Source organism: Colias eurytheme, chromosome 15 (assembly GCF_061535395.1).
Source record: "Colias eurytheme isolate Ceu_HAF_F1 chromosome 15, ilColEury1 Martin Lab GWU primary, whole genome shotgun sequence".
In the NCBI taxonomy this organism is placed as follows: domain Eukaryota; kingdom Metazoa; phylum Arthropoda; class Insecta; order Lepidoptera; family Pieridae; genus Colias; species Colias eurytheme.
The window spans coordinates 1,407,805-1,423,857 of record NC_142994.1 but is presented as its reverse complement, the minus strand read 5'-3'; positions in this window follow the sequence as shown (position 1 = coordinate 1,423,857).

The window sequence follows — 16,053 nt, the reverse complement described above, 5'->3', positions numbered from 1 at the left end:
GACAGACAGACAGACAGACAGACAGACAGATAGACAGACAGACAAAAATTTTTTTAATCACATATTTGGGTTTGGTATCGATCCAGTAACACCCCCTGCTATTTATTTCTTCAATATTTTCAATGTACAGAATTGACCCTTCTACAGATTTATTATATGTATAGATTCAACATTTCTTAGTATGCCTATTTAGTGTTTATTCTTATCATACAAACTGGTTATATTGAATAATAAAATAATAATAATAAAATAATTGCAATATCATGAAGTAACTGGCATGGCAAAAACTTTGACGTGGATTATGGCCTTATAGACCTTTCTATGGTTTTATATTTACATATTTACAGTGGCAGCAAGAATGGCTAACGAAGAGCCTTATTATATTTGATTATATATGTATTAAACCAGTGCATTTGCTGCGGGGTTTGGCTTTTATATGCCTGTTTATCTTTCTGTTTGTTCAGGTTAATCTCTAGACCGTGTTAGAAAAAAAAAGCTGTTATACAGTAAGTAATGAGGGAATATCGTCTACTTTTTATCTAGTTTGTAAATATTAATCTTGTAATGATAAATTCTTGCGTCAACCTTCAAGTTTTAAGTGACAAGTGAAGAGAGTTACCAGACTAAATTAAAAAAATTGATGAAACTTTTAATACTTTCCGTCAATATATTATTTAATCAAACAAAATTCATCAAAATGGATCAAACAGTAATATATCAGGGATGATGAATAAACATAGAAACGCGTCACTATTTGTGCCCATACGACCTGAACATTTAACAAACAATGAATTAGCATATACCATCTACTCGTACACCCTCTAACATACCACTTGGCAATCACGTAAAACAATCTGACGACAAACGCTCTTAACCCTTGCGAACTAAAGCCCACATCCGCGTAAAGCAATTTGAAACCAATCTCCACTATTGAAATTCGTGCGTTCGATTATCCGATTTCGGATTATAACCTGAACATTCGATTGATGGACTTTGATTGTCGCGTGATGTTTGCATCGAGTAGATATTGTTCATAAAATTAAATCGATTCGACTAACAAACGTTCTACTCGGCCGTGTCGAATGGTTCCGATAATCGAATTACAGTTTCAATGTTTAGTTAATCTATTGAACCGTTTAGGTAACATATTCTTATTAAATTTAGGATTTTTTATAGATATTCTTATGCGTCTTGAAATCAGTTATTGGAAAATTAGTTTGGCACAAGTTAGTTCAGATTTATGTAGACGCTGGCATTGTATCATGCTGTGTAAGACGGTATACGGATGTAATATACGGATGTAAGGCCGCCTTTTCGTACGTATGTGCCTTCGTGTTATTTTCTTTTTTAAATTATTATATCTTGTTATTCTCTATCTGGTATATATGTACAATAAAGAATAAATAAATAAATATTTAGATTCTGCTAAATATTTAATAGAGAACTAGAGTCTAATAATAAAATATGGATGATTATTAAAATTTTCCTCTTTAAAACGTTGAAATGTAGTTTATAAATTAATTATTGTTAGATATTTAATGAACCAAGTAAAGAATTATAGCAAGGTTATAAAAATAACACTATTTTCTAAAAATCCATCTAATTAATATTTCCATCACACACCCCTCTCTAAAGCGCGTCACACACGGTGAAGATACTATGTATAATATTTTATCTTAAGATACTGTTATATTTTATATTACAGTATCTTAACGCATCCGGTATCAGCGTTCGGAGCATCATTTTTCTTTTTGTCATTGCGTACTAAGACTCCTGTAGAACCGCCATCCTGTTACAAATGACGCGAAATTTTGTGGGTCATTTGTAACAGGATGGCGGTTCTACAGGAGTCTTAGTACGCAATGACAAAAAGAAAAATGATGCTCCGAACGCTGATACCGGATGCGTTAAGATACTGTAATATAAAATATAACAGTATCTTAAGATAAAATATTATAGTATCTTCACCGTGTGTGACGCGCTTTATGCATACCATAGAACATGCGCCTATTATTTCATTACCAAGTGCGTGCTAATGAGAAATATAATTGCTCAGAGTAAAGTGGGTCATTAAATTATACATAATTATGACGAATTTATTTTATTAATTAAGAAGCCATGACTGAACACGATCGGAGATATTTTAATTAAATCCGCTGACATTTTCGTTTTTCGTGTGATAAATTGCGCGTTAATCCTCGGATATGTTTTTTTCATTTTGTTGTGGAATGTCGCATATATTAAATTCGTAATAATACTTCTATTTGTTTTGTTTTCACGCCTGAACTGCTGGACTAAATTTGATGAATTTTGTAGATGGATATGGAAACTTGGACATTATATAATAAAGGAAACTTGAAGGGACGAAGATGAACGAAGATTATTCTATATAATATCGCATGTAAATATTAATTCACATTCTATCGTTAGATGCTTGTCTTATTTCAAAAGTCTCTAACATTCGTAGGTAGTATGTAAGAAAATCTCGATTCTATACAAAAGCCAATGTATCTTTATATTTGCTCTTTGTAAATCAAATAAAATGTTATTGCAATATTTACTTTTATTTCCAAGAATATGAAAATCCTAGAAATCGTCTTTGTTTGATTAAGAATACAATAATACTCCCAAGACCTTTCCAAGATTTCATTTTTAATAATATAATAGCTTAAGTATAAATTGTCAAACAACTCTATTTATATTGAAATAACCTTGACATTATAAGTACATAACCTAATACCTACCTAATACCATTACTTAAAAATGAACACCAATAACATTAATTGGCAAACAGTGTATTTCATGTTAAGAGTAAATACAACACATTGATTTGTTCATCTTCAACTAATTTTACATCATAAAATTTCACAACATCATTCATATTATATTTTAGCGTGTCTATAAACATTATTATTAGAGTTAGTGCTTTAAATAACCCAAAAATATATCCAACTAGATTTCCGCCCGCAGCTTCGCCCGCGCAGTCAAAGAAAAACCCGCATAGTTCCCGTTCCCGTGGGATTTCCGGGATAAAACCTATCCTTTGTCCCGGGGCCAAAAAGAAGCCTATGTCCTTTCTCGGGTATCAAAATATCTCTTTACCAAATTTCATGCAAATTGGTTCAGTAGTTAAGGCGTGATTGAGTAACAGACAGACAGACAGAGTTACTTTCGCATTTATAATATTAGTATGGATAATAGGATAATAGGATTATACATGTCACCTATATAATAATGTTCCTAGTTCCTACATATCAGGTAGACCGCGTGGTGGTATTAAAACCACGCATGCACCATAAATTGTAACCCGCTGCGCAGTAATGGTGAGGTGTTACAACAAACCTCATTTACAGATTGCTCTTAATAGCAGTACTAAGGGTTCTCGATTCTATCTCACAGGGTTTGCGAAACATTTTGTTGTAAATTCATTTATTTTTAAACTTCTTATACTTAATGAACAAACTAAGAAGCAATGATTATTTATCGTACTCTTAAGTTTCTTCTTCTTCTTTACCATATTTCCATCATAAATTTCTTTGTTCCTTCTCTTTTTTAATTAGCTGGCATTACCTCACCTCTGCAAATATGTATGTGAACACTTACTATCGAGCGATGCATCTTATTAGTCTGCTCTTGCATAATAAAAGCGTAGTTAACCTATTAAATTATATACTAACAATCCTCGAGAATTACATTTATCGAGAATTGCATTATCTATTAAAACAGCATCATTATCCGTTGTGCAGTTTTAAATAGCCAAGCATTTTCCGAAACACACAGAAGGCGAAAAGCGATTTTATTTTTTACTATGTATGTACATACAATTTCATGAAGATTTCACAAATAATATACCTACTTAATTAGAATCCAAGTAATTATTTCACAAAGGACACAATTATACAACGTGTTACATTGTATCGAGACACAACAGTAGGGGTGGTTTCATACATTTTATGTAAAACTTTTAGCGCAGTATACACCACAGCTGGTACTTTCATAAATTCAATTAAAATAATTAAATCTTGTCAATGATACTTTGTTTCTATCGTGAAACATAATATGAAAATTTTATATAATACTAGCGGTCCGCCCCGGCTTCGCCCGTGGTACCTACATGTTTAAACTATCCTATCTCTCAAGTTGGATCGAACTGCACATGGTGTGTGAATTTTATTATAATCGGTTAAGTGGTTTAGGAGTCCATTGAGGACAAACATTGTGACACGAGATTTATATTATATGTATTAAGATTTTAAGTGAAATAATATACTTCTCCTTCACTACAAAACCTATGCTTCGGTTCATTTTCGTTTATATCTAAAAACAATTGTTAATACATAAACTCAGACATGGTTCATTTTTTCATTTTTCAGGTTCATCTTCTATATGTACAATATATTTTTTATTCAATTATAACCCTGTTCGTAATTTAAGAACGACTTATGAAAATTAACAAAGTAAAGCTTGGAAAAAGCATTATAAATGTATAGTCCGCAGATAGAGTAGATATATCCTCTACCTTCAAAGTATCATATTTTATACCTATCTATTTACTAACTAGCTACTAATGTACGTTAATAGCTATTAACCACAGTATCACTATTGTGCCCTCTCTCACCCTCTTAAAGGATTAAAATCCAAACATGCCTGCTTAGTCTTTACCTATTACCTACAAACATGTAATATAATATAATACGTATAGGTATTAGTTACATATGTTTTATTTTTATATACCTACATATACAAATCCATACTAATATTATAAATGCGAAAGTAACTCTGTCTGTCTGTCTGTTACTCAATCACGCCATAACTACTGAACCAATTTGCATGAAATTTGGTATAGAGATATTTTGATACCCGAGAAAGGACATAGGATAGGTTTAATCCCGGAAATCCCAATTTATTAAAGTCTAACTGTACGGGAACGGGAACTATGCGGGTTTTTCTTTGACTGCGCGGGCGATGCCGCGGGTGGAAAGCTATATAAAGTTTCTAGCCGGCTCTTCTCTGTAGAATCTTTATAAATCGGTGGTAAATGGTAAATCCATTGGATAACAAAACGTTCGAGATTGAGTATACATATTATATTCTTGAGTATAAATTAAAAATCAACCTATAGTCACAATTTTAATAGAATTTTAAAATTAATTAAATTACCGTTCTATATACTCAATGCTATATTGAAACACCGTCAAAGCGTAAACAAGATTCAATACATACTGATTACATTTTAAATTCACAGCAGAGCTTATTACCTAATTAATTAGTCACAACACGTCTGCTATTGGCGTTCCCGTGTATGTATTGAAACTAGTTATTGCACGCTGCTTCGTCTATTAATATTATATTATTTACGTAAGTTTGTTATGTAGCGTAGACTTAGTTCCTCAAATTTTTCCTTTCAGGGGCTAAAACAAGAAAAAACTTCATAAAATCAAAGACGGTCCTAAATTCTACAATATATCTATTTTATAATGCTTTTATTTCCATAATATGAACAATTTCAGCTCTACATTCAAAGAACAAACGCTATAAATTATATCCAAGTTTCAATTTAATCTAGTAATACAGCCCAACGTACGTCAAATAAGATTACAGACTAAAAAACAGTTGTTATATGTTATCTGTGACCGCATTTTAGTCACGCAACATTTCAAACGTCAAAAATAACATAATCAACATTATAATCAACACACAGTGCATGCAATTCCTTGTCATATAATGACTTCAAAAGTGCAATAACAATAATGCGACTCGTGGAAGTTTATCGTAAAAGCCTTATGTGATAGCTTTTATAGTTTTATCGTGTAACAATGTGATAAGGTTTAAAAGGAGGTTTTATTTCAATTTGAAATGTTTTAATAACTTTATGAATAGTGAGTGTATGTTTAAAAAAGCTTGATAAGAATCGAATGATAACGGGCAAAACCTCACGTATATTTTATTCCAGTATTTCATGCTCTTTATTATTTAATATGACATACAGCCACAATTGTATACTAAAGTGGGACTAGGAATGGTGAGGAATTGAGAGTCTTTACTCTTTGTCTTTTTAGGGAAATGATAAATTATTCTCTAACAACGTCAATAGAAATTTAGAGTGCCTCGGTATTATGTATGTAAATTTTATCTTGAAACTACTCACATCATGGGATTCGACGATGTATGAGGTCAATTTTGTTTGTGTTTTTGTGTTTTGTATGTGAACTTGATTACTTATTTATTTTAGTGGAACGTCTTTAGACGCGTTCAAAGTAAAATTTCAAGGCAATACCGTCACGTCATGGAGTAAGGCGACGATTTGGGCATCTTTGAATCTTACTAAAGAAGTTTCACTTCTGACACGTGTGCTCAGTACACATGCTCTTTTTTTCTATACGTAGCAAGGTCAATTAGAAAAAGAAAGCGAATCGCAGCTAGGCAAACCTTAGAATTAAAGCGTAGATAGTTTCAGGCAAGTGCCTGTAAAGATAAACGTACCGATTAAATGCACCACAAAAACTGTGCCTTTTACTGTAAAAGTTTCGGGCCTACACATATCACGATAAAGTATTCAACTACCTATTACACACTTAACAAAACTCATTACACGAACAAAACAAAGACACTGTTTACAATGCCCGTAGCTCCTTTAATAATAATTATCTAATTACCAAAGAAATTGTTCACACTCGCTGTTTAGACAGTTTGCTCAAAGAGAATAACGACAAAGCGTAATTCCAAATGAAACATTTCAATTACATGTGTTACGAGTTTAGATACGAATTACTTTGATCTCTGCTACTGACTGTGTGCTCGATATCTAGGTTTAGATAAATATAAAAAGTTATGTTATTCCGTCAGTCCTCGGATCACAGACACAATAGAAAATCTATTGTGTCTCGGCCCGATCGGGCCGCTCGGTGGTCAATGGGTTATAAACTGTAATAATTATGAGAATGCAAAGGTCTTATAGTAAAAATAGAGTATTCAGTTTTCAACTTGTGCAAGATGATTTGAACGAATTGATTGTTTATTTATCGTTTGCTTTATATGACTGAAAGTATATATTCAATTTTTCATTGCACTCATAAGTAACAACTAACATTTTAATATAACATAAGTCATAACACTACATTAACACCTCTCACTGAAAACTCTAGGCAAGAATAACATAATTTATGAACAAATTATACACATAAAGATATCCCACATACGTTGTACGTAAAAAGTAAGGTTCTGAATCTGTAAAGTCGTGTCAGATGTGACAAAGGCATTCGTCAACATAAGAGTGCAAACGAATCAAAAAGCATTTGTCCTACAGTCTACAGAATGTCGAGTTTACCTTTGCTCTTTTAAAGCGTGTACAAATATTAGCTCTAGACCCCATGCTGCATTCTGTATGTGTGCTTCTGTATGTATTGTACACATATTCTTTGGAATTTCGTTCACGAGCGATTTCTGAACGGAAAATTTTTCGATTTCAGTGATTTTTTCGAAATTTGATAAATAAATAACCTTATTTCTATGTCACTTATAAACAACTATTCGATATCCCAATTAAAGCTTTTGTTTCTAATTGCTTTTTCTCTCTACAAATAAATTATTTAAATATCTTATAGATTCGTAGTATATTATTATTAGTCTGTGCTTATAGTATGCAAATACGATACTATTTCTATCCGTTCACGGTGTCTCCAATCGAAAAGTCGTGTATATTTTCTACATTTTAAAAGTATGGTGTCTTAACCCCAGTTACTAATTATAATTATATTGTTATAGTACGACAACCCCAGAAACTTAATACATTGATAAATAACACATTCTACCGTTTACAAGGAACTACATATTTTTTTAAAGTTTGTAATGATCACAGATTCCTTCCATTTTATATACACCTACAATGTATTCCTACCTTATACAATTACTAGAGGTCCGCCCCGGCTTCGCCCGTGGTACATATTATTTCGCAATAAAAGGTAGCCTATGTCCTTTCTCGGGTATCAAAATATCTTCATATCAAATTTCATGCAAATTGGTTCAGTAGTTTAGGCGTGATTGAGTAACAGACAGACAGACAGAGTTACTTTCGCATTTATAATATTAGTATGGATTACCTTATAAAGCATTGCGTCTAACCCATACCATTGAAGATAGAATTTTTATATCAGCATTTGAAAAGCTGCCAGCGCAAATAGATAGTCTTCATGGCTAATTTTATTACGGCAATGGTTATGCGGTTTTACAATATTTGCTTCGGCCGTTAGTTTTTAGGATGCAACGTTGCCAATTTACCAGCACTAAGTGAAATGATGCAATTGAATTCTTTTTCTTCTTGGTTGTCGGTGGATTTGGAATATGCATATTCGTATTTGTAAAAAGCATAAAAGTGATGATATAAAACCAATTTTAATTTCGTAACACTGTATTGAGAATGTATGTAATATGTAAATGTGTATTTTTCATTTGATTTCAAGTAAAAACGCTTCACGGGCCTAAGTTCACATAACTGAGCATGACGTAAAAAATTAGGTACAATTAGGTACATTTGATAAATATAAAAGTCTAATCTTACACTATGCTAATCAAATATATCCTAGCAACAATGGTTAATTTACTAATCGTATAAAAAAAGCTAGCAAAAATGTAGAAGACACGATAACAATAACACGAAAATGACTAGTACCTATACCAAAATATTTAATTAAATCAAAACATATCAATAAGCATAAGTTTACAAAAATATACCGGCTGAATTGAGAACCTCCCCTTTTTTTGAAGTCGGTTAAAAAAGCAAGTCTTTATTAAGAGATCAATCAGCCTAAGCGACTGTTTATCAAACACATTTACAATGCCGTTTATCCGCTTGTAAAACGTAATGCGACAATTATTTCCTCATTCCACGATCACAATATGCCATACCCAGTAAACAGAAGCTTACAAACTAGGTCGGTCGTTATCAGACCATCAGCGTATGAACCATTTTTCAACTGACGTCTTTTGTTAACCATTCACATCAATGCAGGTAATGCATGCAATACTAACTTACTGATAAAACTTCCTAGCTCGACAGCTCTTTGTTTTGCTAACCGAAACATATTGAACTCTTATTACTGGGGATTAAAATTGATAATCGTTTGAAATTAGTGGTGGTTAGTGTAATGGATCATTCTCATTTGGTTTAGATACATTAAGGAATATATACCTAGATTTCCAAACGTGGCTTCACCCATGTAGTCGAAGAAAAACCCGCTTAGTTCCCGTTGTATATAATACTTATCTAATTTCACAAATTCATTCCAAATACATTAATAATTATGTTACATTCTTATAGTTCTATTAATCGCACGAAATGTAATGCAAAAAGTGTCACTTTAACGCTGACTGTTAAAAACCAAAAAGTTAGCTATATAAAATTGCATAGATCTTCATTCTGTCCATCGTCACTCAAAACTTGAAAGTCTAAATTGTAACACGATTTGTAAAAATGAAGTTTGACGAAAAGGCTGAAAAGCTTTTCCAATTTACCGTTTCTACCCAACTCTATTTGTTTAAAGGAATTTATTTTATTTTTAAAGTTGCTTGCATTCGTTAGGGCTTTTTACTCTCTACACTCCTAGTCGATTAAAAGATCAGTGAATATTATTATTTCATCTTATTAGAAACTCTGGTAGTACTCTCAGTAAAGTCTGGTAGACTCTTCACATAAATAAAATCCATGAATCATTATAGTCATTTATTAATTGTTATCTCAAATAAGTTTTAAATACGCACTTAACTGTATAAGAAAACACTTTTTACACTTTATAACATAGGTAATATATCCTATCAGATATGGATGTATAGAAATAACTGTAGGTAGTATTAATTAATATTACTGCCCCGAATTTTATTTATTGAATAGAAGTTAAATTAATGTCAACTATTTGCAATGAAATTTAATGCTTGTACCAAAATTATTCTTAAATTTAATGATAACTATATTACACATCGGACCTAGTAACTTATTAAGATAGATATTAAGTTAATATATAAAAAAACTACATGAGGAACCTACATGCCATTATACTATACCTTTCACATTTACAATTCTCGTACACAGTATCATTTTCTAAAGTTGTCAATATTACACAAGCTTACAATGTACAGACAGTCTCGTTCTAAAACAATATAGCGAGTAAACTGGAAGTTGACGGCACAATATCACAAAGTTTTCCAATAATTGCAGCGCAATAAAACCAGTACAATTAGTTCACTCTTCTATTGAACATTGCCGTTTCTAGAATGTACCTATGGGCTGTATTCTCTGTGAAGTCGTGTATTAAATATATAATTCTACTGTTTAAACATTATCATTAGGTTTGATAATAAGTACTTAGTCCTTGTCTAGCTGATGACTTCTTTGCTGCAAGATTGAATGCAGTATTCGACCAAGTAGATGAAGAAAAGTTTTAGCAATGTAGCACAAATAATTTGTGAAAATAATATACACAAAAATAATATCTGAAACAAAATCAAGCAAGCCCGAAAATTTAGTTAAAAAACTTAAAAATCCCACAACGTCGCCTTTATTAGAAAATTCGTTACACTTTTAATAGAATTAAAAAAGTTCGCAAACTGGAAAGAGCGGGCGATCAAATTACATCAGAGTAACCGAAACACCTAAAACTTTATAAGAGTAAACACGATGCGTTCAGCGGCTATTGAAATTGCCAAGTTATTTAATAAAGCCAGTTTCTAGATAAAGGGAATAGGATTAACGAGGGAACTTCGTTCGTGGAGATTTGTTCAGTGCATTCACGGTGATCACGAACTTTGTATTTACGTATTTGCACGTGGCATTAGCTTGTTATGTAGCTTGGGGTGTCATGAGGGTACACCTTAACTCGATACGGCAAAATACACAGTACAGAGGTCTGTTACGTACGTAGGTACGTATGATGATTTTAGGATATCGACCTCACGGTATTTATCTTCGACCGTTATAGCAGTGGTGAATAATGTTTAAGCGGTTATTGCTTGCCCAAGTTCGAGACAAAGTGGTGCTATGTTTCATCTATGTCTCTATTTAGATAGGCATGATCATTTGCAAATGTATTTGGAATAATATAGAGGCAATATATCCTCAATTCTATGCCTATTTTGTGTGAAATGGAGGAAAAACAGTAAAAGTTGATACCACCCCTGCTGCTCCATGAAGCTCCACAGTTAGCAATCTTAAAGAACCCAGGTGTCCTTTTCCTGTATTCCTCAACTACCGATGTTGCATTATTTGACGTATTAGACTACAGGCCCGTATAGAAAAAAAATATGGGTCATTTGAACCACCAGGTAACCTATCTAGATCGATATAAGAGCATAAAATAATAAGATTCAGCACTATGCCGTCACTTGTAAGCTGTCCAACTGAGTGCAGATGAGAATTCGAAAGTACAGGTAGACTCGGTAAATTTTGGTAAATGTACAGTCACGAGCAATAATATATGCCCAGGGGGCGATGTGCAAAAATATCTGTCACTAGAACAAATTCAATAATATCTGTCTGCCCGTATACAGCAAAAATATCTGACATTATTAGGCAGCATAATAAAGTGGCATCAAAATTATATGACGAAAATGTAGAGCAAATAATTGTGACAACCTCTCGAAGCATAAATATGTGACGTTACCTAGGAGGCAATAATATCTGACCCAATTTTATATTTCTGTATTGTAAAATATAATTGATTCCTCACAAAAAGCATAAATATGTGACACTAGCTTTCCGCCCGCGGCTTCACCTGCGTTTTCACAGAAATACCGTATAGTTCCCGTTCCCGTGGGAATTTTGGGATAAAACCTATCCTATGTGTTAACCCAAGTTACTCTCTATATGTCTGCTAAATTTAATTGTAATCGGTATTCGGTTCAGTAGTATTTGGTTGAAAGAGTGACAAACACACACATACACATCTTCACAAACTTTCGCATTTATAATACTAGATTAGTAGGATAGGAAGTAGGATTATAGTAGGACTAGTAGGATAAGATAGGATAGGATTTTAAAAAGGCCAAACGTTTTTTTTTATTGAATTAGTGTTTTGTATTTTGCAGGGGTAAAAATATGAACAAAAGACACATTATATTTTGTAAATAGTTTTTATTTAAATGAAATTACGATAATACGATAACTTGCCATACTTTTCGATACTCAATAAAATAATAGCAATATTATAGGTAAATGAAAATGAATAACGGAGCAATCGTGTCAAACGCCGCTAACGTCAAATATAACAAAACAATTTCTAAATAATACACGAAGGTTACACTGAACCTTCAAATAAAATAGATCTATCCAAGTGGGTATTCATATAAGTATATGAATACTTTAATTTTGTCATGATATGATATCCTTCTAATATTATAAATGCGAAAGTTCGTATCATGTAAGGATGTTTGTTACTCTTTCACACAAATAAAAGACAAAACAATGAAATTTGGCACACGCATAGAAGGTAACTTGGATTAACGCTTATGAGAGCTTTTATCCTGGAAATCCCACAGGAACGGAAACTATGCGTGTCTTTCTTTGAAAACGCGGGCGAAGCCGCGGGTGTTAAGCTAGTAGGATATAATATCTAGACATACAATATGTAGTATACAACGACGGCACATATTAATTAATATGGTAATCAGTTTAGATCTGGTGTCGTATGTGACTAGACATTCTCCTGATTGTTGTTTGAAGTGTTTAAATTTTTTAAAATTAAAGTTTTTGCTCACCGCGCCCGTGTGGATTAGAACTCGGATTTCTAATTCGATAGTCCGACCCTACGACAGCGCAGCTATTTATGCTAAGAGACTCCGCGCGAAATACGTGAACGCTTATCTACGTACGTCGTATAAGATTTGTGTGGTGTCCCCAACCTTCGGTATGAATAATTGTAAGCGCTGCAACGAAAAAGTATCTGATGGCGCTCTTTGTTCGAGCTGCCGTAACACTTACCACTTCCACTGTGCGACGTTATCTGAAATTGGCTGGCGGAGACTTGGCACTGAACGACAAAATTCTTGGTGCTGTCCTGACTGTAGAAACTCTGTCTCATCCGGTGACGCCGTTAAACCTAGTACTGAGCCTAATTCCTATCAGTCATCTTTGAATAGGATTGAGGAAATGCTATCACCGCTCTCTACTCTGCCGGAAAAGGTTGAAAAGTTAAGGAGTGATTTGAACGACTTAACGAGCAAAATAAATGCAAATGTGATTGAAGATTTATACAAAAGACTGGAAGATATAGACTGCAAGTTATCCATAGTTGACAGACTTAACGAAGATATGAAGAAGTTAAAGTCTGATATGAAGGGATTTGGAGAACGTTTTCAAAGGTCCGAAGTTGAAGCAGCTAAGAGTCGTAACACTATAAATACTCTTCTAGCGAAAATATCTGCCCTGGAACTTGAACAAGGTCGCACAGAACAAAAGAATAGATTTTTAAATGTGGAAATTATCGGTGTGCCTGAAGAATCAAATGAAAATTTACAAAAAGTATTCCTTCGTCTAGCCTCTGCTATTAGCTGTAACCTCAACCAGGAAGATGTCGAATTCATTACAAGGGTTCAATCATTCAGAGACAAGAAGGACAGCCCACGTAAGATAATAGTCAAACTGAAAGACAAAGCCACAAAGGATACTTTGATCAATAACTTTAAAAAGTCTAACAAAGTAAAAGGCATAACATCACATGACCTTGGTTTCACGGGTAACTCCCTGAAGATATTTATTAATGAACATCTTACAATCGCTAATAAATTATTACTTAACAACTGCAAGCAACGTGCCAAAGAAAGAAACATAAAGTTCGTTTGGATCAGAAATTGCACCATTTATTTACGCGCTAATGAGAAAGCGCCGGCGAAGGTCATAGCTTCGGATGAAGACCTGAAGAATTTTTTAGAAACCTGCCCTTAACCATTTATTTCAATAGCAATTTACTTCTTTTAGATATGTTATTAATTTTAAGTTTTGATCATGCCCTACATAATATTACATACGCTTTTATATCTTCAGTATCTACCACTTACAATTTCTTAACACACTTATACACTACACAATACAAATACCTTTTAATTTACATTATACGTGAGCTCTCAATAAATTATTTTACGTCAACTTCATATATAAATAATTATTATTACGACTTCATTATAAAAGGTTCCGCTCCCCTGTACTGCATTACTTTTTTCAGAACTGCCCGCAATGTTTTTAACAATTTTTGTCATGTTCCGATAGTTTTATTCTATAATTATTATCTTTATAATATTCATGTGAATAGTGTAATATTACTAAAAAAACTTAAGATAGGTATATGTATTGCCGCGATAATACTTTATATAACTTGTAAGTTGATATTATTTCGATTTAATCGATTACTTCGCTATTGTACTTTACTTATATTTAAATTGTTTTATACTTGTTCTCAATGACTTCCAAACGTAATTTTATTAACATTTATTACCAAAACACTCGCGGCTTGCGAACTAAATTACCGGAACTGCATAAAAATATCGTATTAAGCAATTATGATATTATTATCTTAACGGAAAGTTGGTTGTGTGATGGAATTCTTGACTCAGAGATTTCTGATTCTCGCTATGACGTTTTCAGATTTGATAGGAAACATAAAATGAAAGGCGGAGGCGTTGTTATATGCGTTAAAAAAGCGTTTTGTGGTTACTTAACTCAAAATATTGTGTGCGGTTACGTGGAAAGTGTCTGGCTAACTATACCTGGTAAGTCTTTTAATTGTCAATTTGGTAAAAGTCAAGGTGACCTTCACATTGTTGCTGTGTACTTGCCTCCTAATTCTGATTTGCCTGGTAATATAAGATCTTTAAACGCAGCGTTACTGTCCTTGTATGAATGTTACCCTAATAACAAATATTTGATAGTGGGCGATTTTAATTTGCCGTTTATTACTTGGTTGAAGGATCACTCTTTTATTATTACAGATCCCTGTACCAATGATCTTTTAGATGCCTCTCTGGACCTAATGAATTTAACAACCTTAATGGGGGCTAATCAATACAACCTTTCACCTAACTGTTGTGGTAATATTTTAGATCTCGTGTTCTCTAATTTATCTATTGATTGTAATGATATTATTTCCTCCGATTCCCTAGTCAATATTGATCGATACCATCAACCATTTGTAATTACAATAAAAGATGTTTATATACAACCGTTACGTTTCCAGTTTTCAAAAATAAAAAAATTCTATAAGGCTGATTATACTGCAATAAATCGTGAAATTAGTAAAATAAATTGGACTGACGTTTTAAATTCCGCATCTATTAATATTTCCATCGATAAATTTTATAATGTTTTAAATTCTTTAATAGAGAAATACGTACCGTCTGTTAGGATTTCATCTCGTCGTCAATATCCGAAATGGTATACGCCTGCATTAATTAATTTAATAAAAGAAAAATATAAGTTTCACTTTCGTTGGAAGAAATACAAAAATCCAAACGATTACGCATCTTTTTCACTGCTTAGAACTAGAGTAAAAAAACTTCAGGACGAAGCGTACTTAAAATACATTTTACGTTGTCAAAAATCTATTAAAACCACGCCTAAAGAGTTCTGGACGTATATTAAAGACAAACGAAATAACTCTAGTTACCCATGCAGTATGATTTTCCGTGAACGCAACCTTACTGATGGTAACGACATTTGTTCAGCGTTTAGTGAATTTTTTTTATCCGTTTTTCAATCCGATGATAATACTGACCCAATTACTACTGTAGACGATTTTGAGCTTGCTGATAGCCTCTGCTCAATCACAATTAAAGATCAGGAGATTATTAAGCTATTTCGGGATTTGGACTATAGAAAGGGAGCCGGGGCCGATGGCATACCGGCTGTCTTCATTAAAAACTGTGGAACTAGTCTTAGAACTCCTTTACGCATACTCTTCCAACGTTCCATAACCGAAGGTATTTTTCCAGACTTATGGAAAAAGGCTTTAATTGTGCCCATACATAAAAAAGACTCGAAGAAAGATATAACTAACTATAGGGGCATATCACTAC